This window comes from Eurosta solidaginis, chromosome 1 (assembly GCF_040869045.1).
Source record: "Eurosta solidaginis isolate ZX-2024a chromosome 1, ASM4086904v1, whole genome shotgun sequence".
Lineage (NCBI taxonomy): Eukaryota > Metazoa > Arthropoda > Insecta > Diptera > Tephritidae > Eurosta > Eurosta solidaginis.
This window is the reverse complement of record NC_090319.1, coordinates 105,371,551-105,383,885: the sequence shown is the minus strand read 5'-3', so window position 1 is coordinate 105,383,885 and position 12,335 is coordinate 105,371,551. Positions and strand designations below refer to the sequence as shown.

At 39.3% G+C, this 12,335-nt stretch overlaps 1 protein-coding gene across 5 annotated transcripts in view; it reads right to left on the bottom strand.

The window, feature by feature from the left end:
- The window catches only part of LOC137236656 (uncharacterized), a 37,171-nt gene extending 31,606 nt beyond the window's left edge, over positions 1-5,565 (bottom strand). For all 5 annotated transcript variants that reach the window (XR_010948551.1, XR_010948553.1, XR_010948552.1 and 2 more), the window contains exons 1-2: positions 4,457-5,565; positions 4,325-4,402 (exon numbers count right to left, since the gene is read on the bottom strand). The gene's annotated coding sequence lies outside the window, so the exon portion shown is untranslated. The remainder of the gene's footprint in view (positions 1-4,324; positions 4,403-4,456) is intronic.
- Positions 5,566-12,335: the final 6,770 nt, after the last annotated feature.

Genomic DNA, 12,335 nt, shown 5'->3' with positions numbered 1-12,335 from the left:
TTTTTCAATTATAAAAAATATTTCTAGCGGGGTCGCCCCTCGGCAGTGGTCTGGCAAACAATCAGAGTGTATTTCTGCCATGAAAAGCTTCTCAGTGAAAATTTATCTGCCTAGCAGATGCCGTTCGGAGACGTAAGACAGGCGCACAAAAATTCAATACTGCGTTCATTGCCGTCACCACCGATAAGTATGTACATCACACAGGTAATAATTATGACAAGACTTTAATTTGTCAGCAGACTGTTAAAACCCGTTCAAAAATAGGGAAAGAGATTTGTTTAACCCAAGTAAACCAAAAAGCGTTTACGAAAAATGTTATTTCTGGGAAGAGATATTTTTAAAGCATTTTACAAATATTAATGACAATATCTGTCTCGATTAATAAAGTTACCTCGTATACTGTCCATAACAACAGCTTCAACATTGTTAATTTGGTCGTTTCCTATAATGCGATGAACACGTTCGTAGTGCTTCCAAGAAGCAGGAGAACAGCCTGTTCCTTGGCCTCCTTTGCATTTGCTGAAATAATTTTCCACATAACACTCAAATTAATGGTTATGTGCAAATATGGATAATGTTCTAGGACCGTGGCCGAGCCCAAAAAAAAAAAATAGCTAAAAATTTTTTTTTATTAAAAGTCCGAAAGTGGTACCCAGAGATGCATTTTGGCCCCAGGATACCGAATCCGAAGGCGAAAACCTGATATATCTGATACTCCACACAATTTTTTTTGCTGTGTAGAACAAAAATACAACAACCACATGAAAACTTCAATTTTGTTTTGCAAATATCCCGAAAAGTATGAGAGATATCGGATATCCGCTTTCGGATTCGAGATCCTGGAGCCAAACAGCGTATCTGGGTATCACTTTTGGATTTTTTGCTATTTTTTAGGGCTTGGCCACGGTCCTAGAACATAACTCAAATATGTACATATATTTAGTAATGGTCTAGGACAGCGGCTGACCTTGAGAAGTTAACTAGAGTGATACCTAGAGTACGGGCGTTTCGGGTCCAGGATATCGAATTCGTTTTATGGAACCCGATATCTGTAATAATTCTCAAGAAATGTGCAAAAGAAGGTTGTAAGTTGTCATGTGCTTGTAGTATTTTTAAAGAGTCAGCGGCAATTCTATACGACAGCATGACACTGCTAATACGCTACCAAAAATATCGAGAGTGGTGTCAAACGACGCGTCTTGACATCAGGATTAATAATCCGAAGGCGTAAAATAAAAATTTTAAGTCGTTCAAAAGATATTAACGAAAAACCGAAAAATTATCCACGGGTCCCTCCGAAACCGGGGGTGGGATCCACAGTATTTTTGCGCATAATACCTTCCTGCATTGGCGGCCTTTGGCCGCGCTTATAAAAAATTACCCTGGGTGGGTCCAACACTGATTTGGAGACCAAAACTATATCCGCGCAACACACTTATGTATGTTCACAAATTTTGTGGGTACCCCAACATTACAATAACCACATGAAAATCGCCAATTTCAACTGCAAATATCTCCGGACAGTTTTTCGGATAAAGTTTTTCTTTTCCGGTTTCGGATTATTAATACTGATGTCAATACTCGTCTTTGGACACCTCTCTCGATATTTTTGGAAGCGTATTAGCAGTGTCATGCTGTCGTATAAAATTACCCAGGCAGCTGCTGTCCCAGATTACTACCCCATATTTCTTACCTGTATCTCATTGTAAAATTGTGGATTTTATATTTTATGTCGATGGAACGAATATCGCCAACCAATCCTGCCAATGACTGGGCCATTTCTCCATATATGTGAGAGTTTTTGCGTGGCCCACGCAACTCGCTGGCCTTCTCCTCCCACAGGTCTATAAATGCCTCGTCTGCCGCAGGCGTCCACAGTATTTTAGTTTTTTTTTATTAATTATGTGTGCCATATTTGTGTTTTTACCGCTCTTTAACTTTTTTGATTGTCACACACTTTTGTCATTGTCACACACATTGACATTGATATTGACATTGATACATTGACAATCGCAAACAATGTTGCCATGACTTCGAGAAGAATGTGAACACAAAAGAGAAACAATTGACATAAATGAACATTATTGCCATCAGTTAATAATAAAAAGTATGCAAACCCAACACAAACACTCTTTCAAAGATGGGTTTGGAGTGAGTTTGGGTTTCGATTTTTGTATGGAATTTGACAAGTGTTTAGACTTGTGTTTGCCCTTAAACACGCTTTTCGAAGACAAACACGGTGTTTGCATTTGGTGGAAACATGATATAAGAAGACGAAATATACCTTTGAGGAGTTTACTACCCTCTTATGCCGAATAGAGGCATGCCTTAACTCCAGACAACTCAGCCCCTCAGCTAACGGACCTTCCGACCTGGAGCCCCTTACTCCAGGTCACTTTCTCGTAGGTGGACATCTGCTAGCTCCACCCGAAATCGACTGCAACGAGAATCCTGCCTCAATAGTCAACAGATGGCAGAAATTGAAGGCTCTGCACCATACTTTCTGCAAAAGATGGAAATCGGAATATCTCACCGAGATCCAGAAACGATACAAGTGGAAACATCCACAATCTAATCTAAAACCCAGAGACCTAGTTTTTATCAAAGAGGACAACCTCCAACCCAACGAGTGGAGAATGGGGAGAATCGTCAACACACACCCAAGCTCTGATAACCGTATGCGTGTTGTTGACGTCCATACAACCAAGGGACAAATAACTAGACCAATTACAAAATTGGTACTCCTTCCGTCCCCCGACAAGGAGGATGAAATGTAAGGGGCCAAATTCCGCCCTAAAAACCCAAAACTCTATTTCCCCAGAATACCTAAAACCAGAGGTCCACGGTTAGTGATAGCACTCAAAGCATCCTCAGGAACCCGCGTCTTCGTGTCTCTCTATCCCTATCTTCTCCCGAGCCATATATTATAATCAACCCCCGGTCTCGTGAGGGTGCGAGTCTACCGGAGGGGAACCCTAAAACGTACTACGCGATGGCAATGGGGAAAGGGAGCGCGGGACATAAAGACACGTTCAACCACCCGCCGTGATGCCCCGCTATCCCTAAGCTTTTGTCTCTCCCGAGGCCCTAATTATAATCAACCCCCAGGTCTCGTGATGGTGCGAGTCTACCGGAGGGCAATCCTACATCTTACTACGCGATGGCAATGGGGAAGGGAGCGCGGGACATGAAGACGCATTTCAACTATGCGCCGTGATGCCCCGCTATTCCTGCATGTGTTTTCTTTTTGTTCTCTACCCCCGGTCTCCTGTCGAGTCTACCGGGGGGAATCGTAAACCTTACTCCTGGTGGGCAATGGGGAAAGGGAGCGAGATGCACGAAGACACGGGAGAGCTTACCAAAAGCTTGCAAACAAAAAAATAAAATTTTCTAGGTTTTTAATAATACTAACCGGAACTGAACAGAAAACCCCACAATTCACTCGCTCGCCCAGAGCGAGGACACCAGAAACCATCCCCATCACTCGTTATCCCATAACGAGGATACCCGAAAAGCCTCAACGCAGATCCGATATCTGCCACAGAACAATTATTCCTTAATTTTTACAAAATCAAACCCAATAATTTTGTTTGAGTTTATAAGGTGCATTTTACAGTACGCTAATACATATCTATGCACTACTTACATATATATGTCTGTTATCATGATCAATTCCAATCTAAATACTAGACATAATTTATGCCTATATATATATTTACACTTCATGTATATTTAGGGATTGGTATACGAAAATGTATAAAAACTATACCATAGTATCCTACTCAAAGTAAACAGGTAGAATGAATATATAAACGCTCAGATTATAAAAAATAGTCAAACTGAAAATTGGAAAATGGTTATTAAATATCGTCGGTTTAAAGTGCAAATCTGCTAAGCATCATTTTCTTTTCGAAGATGACTTTGATGCAAAAAAAATTCAGCTTCGTAGAGCAAGAGCTAATGCAACGAGATGGCATAAAAGTAAATTGCTTCAAAATAACAGAGTATAGCACCTCGAAAAGTAAATAAAATTCGGAATTTTTTTTGCTTTTTTCATCAATATTTTGAGAGTGCCAACCCTTTAACCGACATAAAAAGCTACTTGAATTGTTGATATATATGGCTTATTATTTGGTGATTCTATCACCTTTAAGATATTTGAATTTAATCATGATACAAAATTCCAAGAAGCTGGCAACCCTGCCAAGCAAAACTAATAGAGCGTGTTGAAGCGAATGTACAGCTTTGCTTACTAAGACTGATGACCTGGAGCGTACGGATCAACGCTTGTTCCCCTATAATAAAACTAATAAAACGTACATACCCCTCAAGTTGGTCGGTGATGGATTCAGGATACCAGAATTTATGCCTTTGTTTTCCAACAATTTATCTGCTACGCGCACTAAAAGTGTACAAATTTTATTAGCTACCATACATTGATATGCTACGGATCTACCTTGACAACATCCCAAATATTCACGCACCCAAGCACGTGGAGTCTTAATAACAATTTTTGCGTAGTACGGCCGACAATTGAGTTGTACATCAAGCCGAGCAACCAACAAAATATGCCTGATAATTTACGATGTATCGAATATATTTCTTCTGGTGGCGGGCAAAGACGACGATCGACCATTGTTGGTACTAAATGTACAATGCGCTCAGTGATGTTCAATTGAATGTACCATCAAAACTAAACATTTCACCAAGTATCCTAACTGCATCCATCTTCCGTTTGTTAGTTTCATAACCCGTGAGGAAACCTATTTTGCGTGACATATGTATGCAAGACACCTTCGCGATCATTTTCAGCTGCTTGTATTATTACCCGCCGATAGTTTTAAATAAATTTCCTTTAATAGACCCGCGTAGAGCCGAAACCAATTAACATTTGTCTTTTCGTATCAGCATCGTAGAGGAAATTGGACGAATTGGGATCGGTTTGCATACATTCCAATTCGAAAGGTTCGCGGAGGCACAATTTCAATACAGAATTTGATAACGATGGTCATAGCGTAAACCGAAACGTTTATCCACAGGCACACCTGGCACCAATTCTGTCGTAAGCAGACTAATTGTGGTCAATGCCTTGATGACTAAAGGCACATAGTACTCTGGATAGAGTACAATCATTTGCTTAAAAGTATCCATGTAATCGACTTCCCAGTTGAGCTCACGTTTCGCCACCTCAACAACACTATCAATAAAGAAACCCTGTGGAAAAACATCCCATAATTCAGCATTCCTACTAAATTATCAATATCACTTTCAGTCCCTTGTGCCACACCAGGATACTGAATTTTTTATAGCCACTTCCATGCCAATTTTCAATGTAGCGCGATGTACCTAACCAATCGAAGTACGGCTACGACCTGCCCGTCCGGTTCGGCGAACTCTATACACATACCCCACGACATTGCGTGGAACATCAAAATTCATCACATGCGTAATATTCTATATAGAGACCACTGGAAACGACATCAGCTGCAATTAGTAGTTTAATATGACCGGAAGCTATATCCGCAATAGCTTGTTTTCGATCAAACAGTTTTCTGGTACCATGTATTCATGTGCACATATATGCTTCCAATGTTAAATCGCTAGACAAATCACCTGCTCTCGTATTTTTTTTTTTTGTTTACCTACCACAAAAAAAAAAAAACCCTAGCTTTCTCAACCTGTCCCATGTTACGTATGTACAAATTTTCTTATCTTGCAAAATTTATCCCTATCATCCATTATTTTATTTACTTGTTTAGCATTATGTATGGCTGCCAAATCTAGAGACCCCACACAAACCTGATTAGTATTACTCATATAACTTTGAGCTAAACGTCTTACTCCTGGCGGCCAGGTAGCACAATCTGTCTGTCAGGTCGTATATCAAGCAAAACTTTAGGTATTTTGCTGCTAGAAGCCCATGTCTAACATAAGATTAGCCTCAGCTACAATCAGGTACGGTTATCTAGTTACGTCGATTACTTTGGCCTGAACTACATACATCATTGAGACGTCCTGGCATGCAAATAATAATTTCATCTCCAGCTTTGACAACGCTCATTTGCGCACGCCGGTTACCACCACCGTATATGCATACACGAAAAATACAGCATTCGAGCTGGTCGCCGCCATTTGCCAAACAAACAAAAAAAAAAAAACAAGGGGGGTACGTTATTGGTAAACTAGGCGCTTCAAAGAGTCAATCCCAGGTGGTAGGTCCTAGAATGACCTCGCTTAAATGCATTCTGGCATTTATTCCAGTACCAAATTCCACAAAGATATGCAAAGAAAGAGAAAAAAATCATTGCTGCGTGCTACAATAGACATCGCAAGCGTGTGACAACTGCCGGCGCGGCCGACGCCGCAGTTGGAGCACCTCATTGCGATGCCGGTACACCTAGAAGAAAACGACACATAAAAACCAATTGGTAGCTCCATCTCCTGGATCTCCACCGCCAGTCATCTAAAAAGAAAATAGAAGAAAAAATTTTCAATGAAATTATTGAAATAAAATTTTTTCAATGAAGTAAAAGCAATAAAAAATTCACATTAATAAAACTGAAAAAAAAATCTAACCTACCACATATGCGTGTTCGTTTTTTCTTAATGGAAATGGCTTTTTTTTCTCTCTCACGTCACGAACCGGTTTGACATTTTCACCACAGCAATCATTGCATACAATGGAATGAGAAAACGAAAGAGTTTACATGTTCGCTGACTCGACCACCAAATGGTGCGTTTCCCTAATTTCCTGCCAGTATCCTAGAATTCAAGGACAAACATAATAATTAACATACCATGACCCACCGCCCTCCCCCTTTCGAGTTTCCTACTAATCCGGGCGATTTATTCAAGTTTATTCAATGGATGAAACGAAGGAATGAATAAACTTTATTTTTACAGAACAAAAGAAAGAGAGACAAATTATCATTTTTGTTGTGAAAATAACCAAAAACATACATACTTCAAAGGTTCACCAATCTATAATAAAGACCTAATGCATCCGCGTTCGGTGCCGGCACAATGAAGCGGACGACGTATACCACTTCGGGCAATCCGAGAACCGATAGGGATAAAAACTCATATGCCCATTCAAGTGGGCCACTAGGCATAAAAACGGCGATAGGATTCGGTTGCACACGCGGCAGTTGAACGTACCACGCGGATGTGAACCGTGGGGTGGCCGCCGTAACCACAATACGCCCTCATAGCTGGCGTAAAACTGGCCATACCAGGCGATGGTGTTCCCGCGCAGTTTAACTATAATCGGCGTCAGCAGAGCACGGAGGATACAGGGGTTCACGCGCAGCAACCCCTCTGCCACCGCCTGCTGCACAAGCTCCTCCGGCGCGACAAATGAAGGAGCCCCTCCGCCGCTCCGGATATTGCACATAGACCACCACCGGGTTGGGCTGCTCGTCCCCAGCCTCCACCGTCACTAAAATACATTGTATTGGCTCCATTTCAAACTGAAAAGACAAAAAAAGGGAGAACAAACATTAGGAAAATTACTAAAATGCGTTATAATTTTCTTATACTTACGTCGTTCCACGTTGCCTTTTGCTTAAATATTGACAAAAAGTAGAAGGCATGTACTCACCACAACCTTCCAGTAACGGGTCCTTCAAGTCCCGGTTACGCGTCCATAGCAAAAGGAATCAGGGCTGCCACAAATTCTTATAAGTACACATCACCCAAAGGTATGTGCGGGTACAAACCCATAACAACCATAATTTTCCACGAGATGCCACCCGCAGCACGACAATAGCATTCTGATTAGTGCTGTCATACTACGAAAAAATACGGATACCGAAAATTAATACACAAAAGCAGTACCGAAAACCGCAAAACATCAAAATCGGTACTGACGTGTTATACTCATATGGGCGTCTCGGGCAGGCCCAACACCACCAATCATACACAAAGGAGTTCAAAAACAAAAAAAAAACCCCCTTTCCCTACACAAAAATGAAACACTGATGTCTTTGTTTCACCCTCTACACTAATTCTATGTATTATATGTGTGTCCACAATTCATCGCAACTGATTCAGCTATATGTTATACCCTATGGGCATCAGAGGGTTGTGTCTCCGCTTTTCGGTACACACTGTGCTGTAGCTGTAGTTATTCAACCACTGCCGCTAGATGGGTCTCCTAAGCGAGGATAAGCGTTTTTTTCACGGGCAAACGTAAACGTATACGCATGTGAAAAAAACACGGCTATTTATTAGCCGTGTTTTTTAACACGCGCGTATACGTTTCGTTTGCGCGTGTTAAAAAACGCCTATCTTCGCTTAGATAATGCTTAGGAGACCCATCTAGCGGCTGTGGTAAAACAACTAGCTACAGCAACAGGGTGTACCGAAAAGCGGAGACGCAACGCTCTGATGGCCATAGGGTATAACATATAGCTGAATCAGTTGCGATGAATTGTGGACACACATATAATACATAGAATTAGTGTACAGGGTGAAACAAAGACACATATTTCAGTTACATCTGAGTATAATGCGTATTGAAATTTAGTAGGACAAAATTTATGCGCAGCAATTTCAGAGGTGTATTTATAGTTTGTCTCTTAGCAGTCAATATAAAGTTTAAGCGTAAACGGATAGACGCGTGTTAAAAAACACGGCTATTGATTATGATACCAGATTGTATGCGCTAAGTAGAGTATAATCGTGGCTAAGTTGCCAAGTCAAGTCAAGTCTATGCTAAGTATCAGTAATGGGCCCTTAACGCTTTGTTCGATAAGTCCAAAGGGTTACTGGGGCCCTATTCAGTAACTGTGAGTTTTAAAATGTACACTTTTTCTTCATATAATTTGTATGAGAGAAAAATTTACATTTCAAAACTCATAGTTACTGAATAGGGCCTCTGGTCCTCTTAACCGCCTTCGCACTATCTTTTCATCGCCTTCGCTCAAACAAAACAATCAGATTTTATCCATCGTAGTTATCAGGCATGCTTAATCAACGAACCGATATCATTTTGTTACGATAATTAACGTTAGTAAACGAAACAAAGTCATTTCGTTTCGTTTATTAACGTAAAGAACGTTAAATTAACGAAATGATTTTGTTTCGTTTTCTGCCATATCAAAACGAAATCAAATCGTTTATGTTGATTATTACTTTAAAACTATGCAGGCAAAGCTGATTGATGGCGGAGTCATTAAAGGTGAAAGCATTAGCCAAGCTGATTGCAACTTTTCTCATGAATTTTGACAGTACGAACATTTCTCAGAGTATTTTTTAACATTACCACCCACCAACGAATTACACAAACAAATTACATGGAGTTTGTGTGTGCATGACCGCTCGCTGTTACCACGTTACGGCTTCACCATGGCTATAGCATTGCCAGCACAATTCAAACACAAAGTATCACGTTTTTGTTAACGTTTTTACCGTTAGCGAAAGCTTTTCGTTTCGGTTAAAAACGAGATGCAATTTATCTTGATAATTTCTTTATCGATAATATTTCGAAGTCTTTCAACGGAAACGGTGGAAATTTTTTGATAAACGATTAGCTTAAAGTTAAGGTGCATCCCTGGTAGTTATATACTTTAATTTTTTATTTTTGGCAATCAATTTGACAGTTCAAAATTTATTGTGAACTAAAAATACAATCCAACCTAATTTGTATCGTAAAATTTATTAAAATAAATTACGTTCCGTTTGCTAACAGGAGCGTTCCATTGAGTTATCGAGCTCTGGCTCACGATCAAATCTCATTCGAACGATCTGGATCAACTTAATGAGAGCTGGTAGCACTAATATAAAATATCTGTTTTGTGGAAAATAAGAATAAGAAACGTACACAAAAGTTGAAGATACAGAATAGTTTCGCACGTAAATAAACTATTCATTTTCCTTACATTTTCTTCAAGTTGTTTACTCTTTCCGTGTTTTCGCTTTTAAATATGGCGAAATCTTTTATATATACACATTCTTATTTCAATGATACCATGGCCCAACTATATGGTTGGCTCATCTCAAAAGTTGATTTTATTTTTTTTCATTTCACTGGAGTAGGGATTGTCAGAAGGAGATGGCAAACCCAAAATGAAACCAACACATTGACAATATTTTCTTACTACACACAAAAGCTGCTAAAGTTTTATGTTTTCATTCCATTCCATTCGTCTAACACCAACATGCTGATTTTGACAATCTGAACAAAGAAAGGTATGTTTCTACTGTAAAGATGAGCCAACCATATAGTTGACCCATGAGTGCTACCAACTCAAAAGTGGTTAGCTGTCAAAAAATCTACTACAGAAAACGAAACGAACAGAATTGCTATAAGGATTAGAAATTGAACCAGATAAATATCAGGATTGCATGTTAAATTTCTATCCGTATCTGGTTCACGCGTCATTGGAACGTAACTATCGTATATGTATTATAATCCCATTTTGTTTATGCGTTTGACATATTACGTAATTTTACTTTCGCATGGTTGCCGATCCGTGATCGTATTGTGACGAATATTAGTAACACGAAGTGGTACTCACATCTCTAAGCCGATACTAAGCAGTGACTTGTATGCACATCAACAAATCAATCATTTTGTCTACCCATATGTCCATACAAGCAGCGGAGAGTAAAGCACAAACACATGCATATATCTGAGATACTCTCGAAAGTATGCAATCATCTGTGCAATTATCACTCACATATACACGTGCATATGAGAGGTTATAAGCGTGCATCTAGCCTAGAAGTATGTGAGCGACACAGCACAGAGTATAAAATAGCGCCAGCTGAGCAATCAGAATGAGTTTGATTTAAGCACAGATAGCGTAGAAGTGTTATTGATGTGAAGTACTTTAGTAAAGGCCATTTGGCATTATTGAATAGTGGAGTTATTTATTCAACAGTTTAGTGATTCGAACGGTAGTAGAAGGTTTCAAATATGCGGAATTGCTCTAAATTCGTTAAAGTATGTACGATTTGAGCACAAGACTTTTTTTTTTGAAAAGGCGCCGTTTCAGGATCAAGTTTGCCTGCTACAACAAACGCAAGATGATAACTCAAGTTTTTATTTTTTGTCATTGAAAAAATTTAATAACAATTATTTTCGCTCAAAAAGGAAATATGTTTTTGTACTTGAATACAACTAGTTGCAAATAGAAGAAATTGAGGGAAAATTGGAAATCTACAAAGAAATAAACGCCTATCCTCGCTTAGATAATGCTTAGGAGACTCATCTAGCGGCAGTGGTTAAATAACTAGCTACAGAACAGGGTGCACCTAAAATCGGAGACACAAACCTCTGGTGACTATAATGTATAACATATAGCTGAATTAGTTGCGATGAATAGTGGACACGCACTATTTTAAGAGGTGATATATAGAATTAGTGTAGAGGTGAAACATAGACACATATTTCAGTTACATCTGAGTATAATGCGTATTGAAATTTAGTAGGACAAATTTTATGCGCAGCAATTTCAGAGGTGTATTTAAAGTTTGGCGCTTAGCAGTCCATATTAAGTTTAAGCGTAAACGCCTATAGATGTAAAAAAAAACTCAGGTAATACCAGCAAAACGAAAGTTTCTGAATTTCTTTTGCGTTACTTTGTTACAAAAGTTGATTTTGTCTGGGCTTTAAGAAAAATTCGTTCGCTCCATATAGAGAATAATCGCATCTAAAATCACAACTATCTCTCTTGCTGCGTTCCAACGAAGCGTGATCCAGATACGGATAGAAATTTAACATGCAAAAGACAACAACAATAGACGTGTTTTTTTACACGCGTATACGTTTACGCTTGCGCGTAAAAAACGCTTATCCTCGCGTAGGAGACCCATCTAGCGACAGTGGTTAAACAACCAGTTACAGCACAGGGTGTACCGAAAAGCGGAGACATAACCCTCGATGGCCATAGTGTATAATATATAGCTGAATGAGTTGCGATGAATTGTGAAAGGTGAAACATAGACACATATTTCAGTTAAATCTGAGTATAATAGCTGTGTTTTTTTTACATCTATAGACACGATTAAACTTTATATGGACTGCTAAGCGTCAATCTTTAAATACACCTCTGAAATTGCCGCACATAAAATTAGTACTAAAAAATTTCAATACGCATTATACTCAGATGTAACTGAAATATGTGTCTATGTTTCACCTCAAGACTAATTCTATGTATCACCTCTAATATTCATCGCAACCGATTCAGCTATGTTATACATTATGACCACCAGAAGGTTTGTGTCTCCGATTTTACGTACACCCTGTTCTGTAGCTAGTTATTTAACCACTGCCGCTAGATGGGTCTCCTAAGCATTATCTAAGCGTTTTTTACGCGCAACGTAAACTT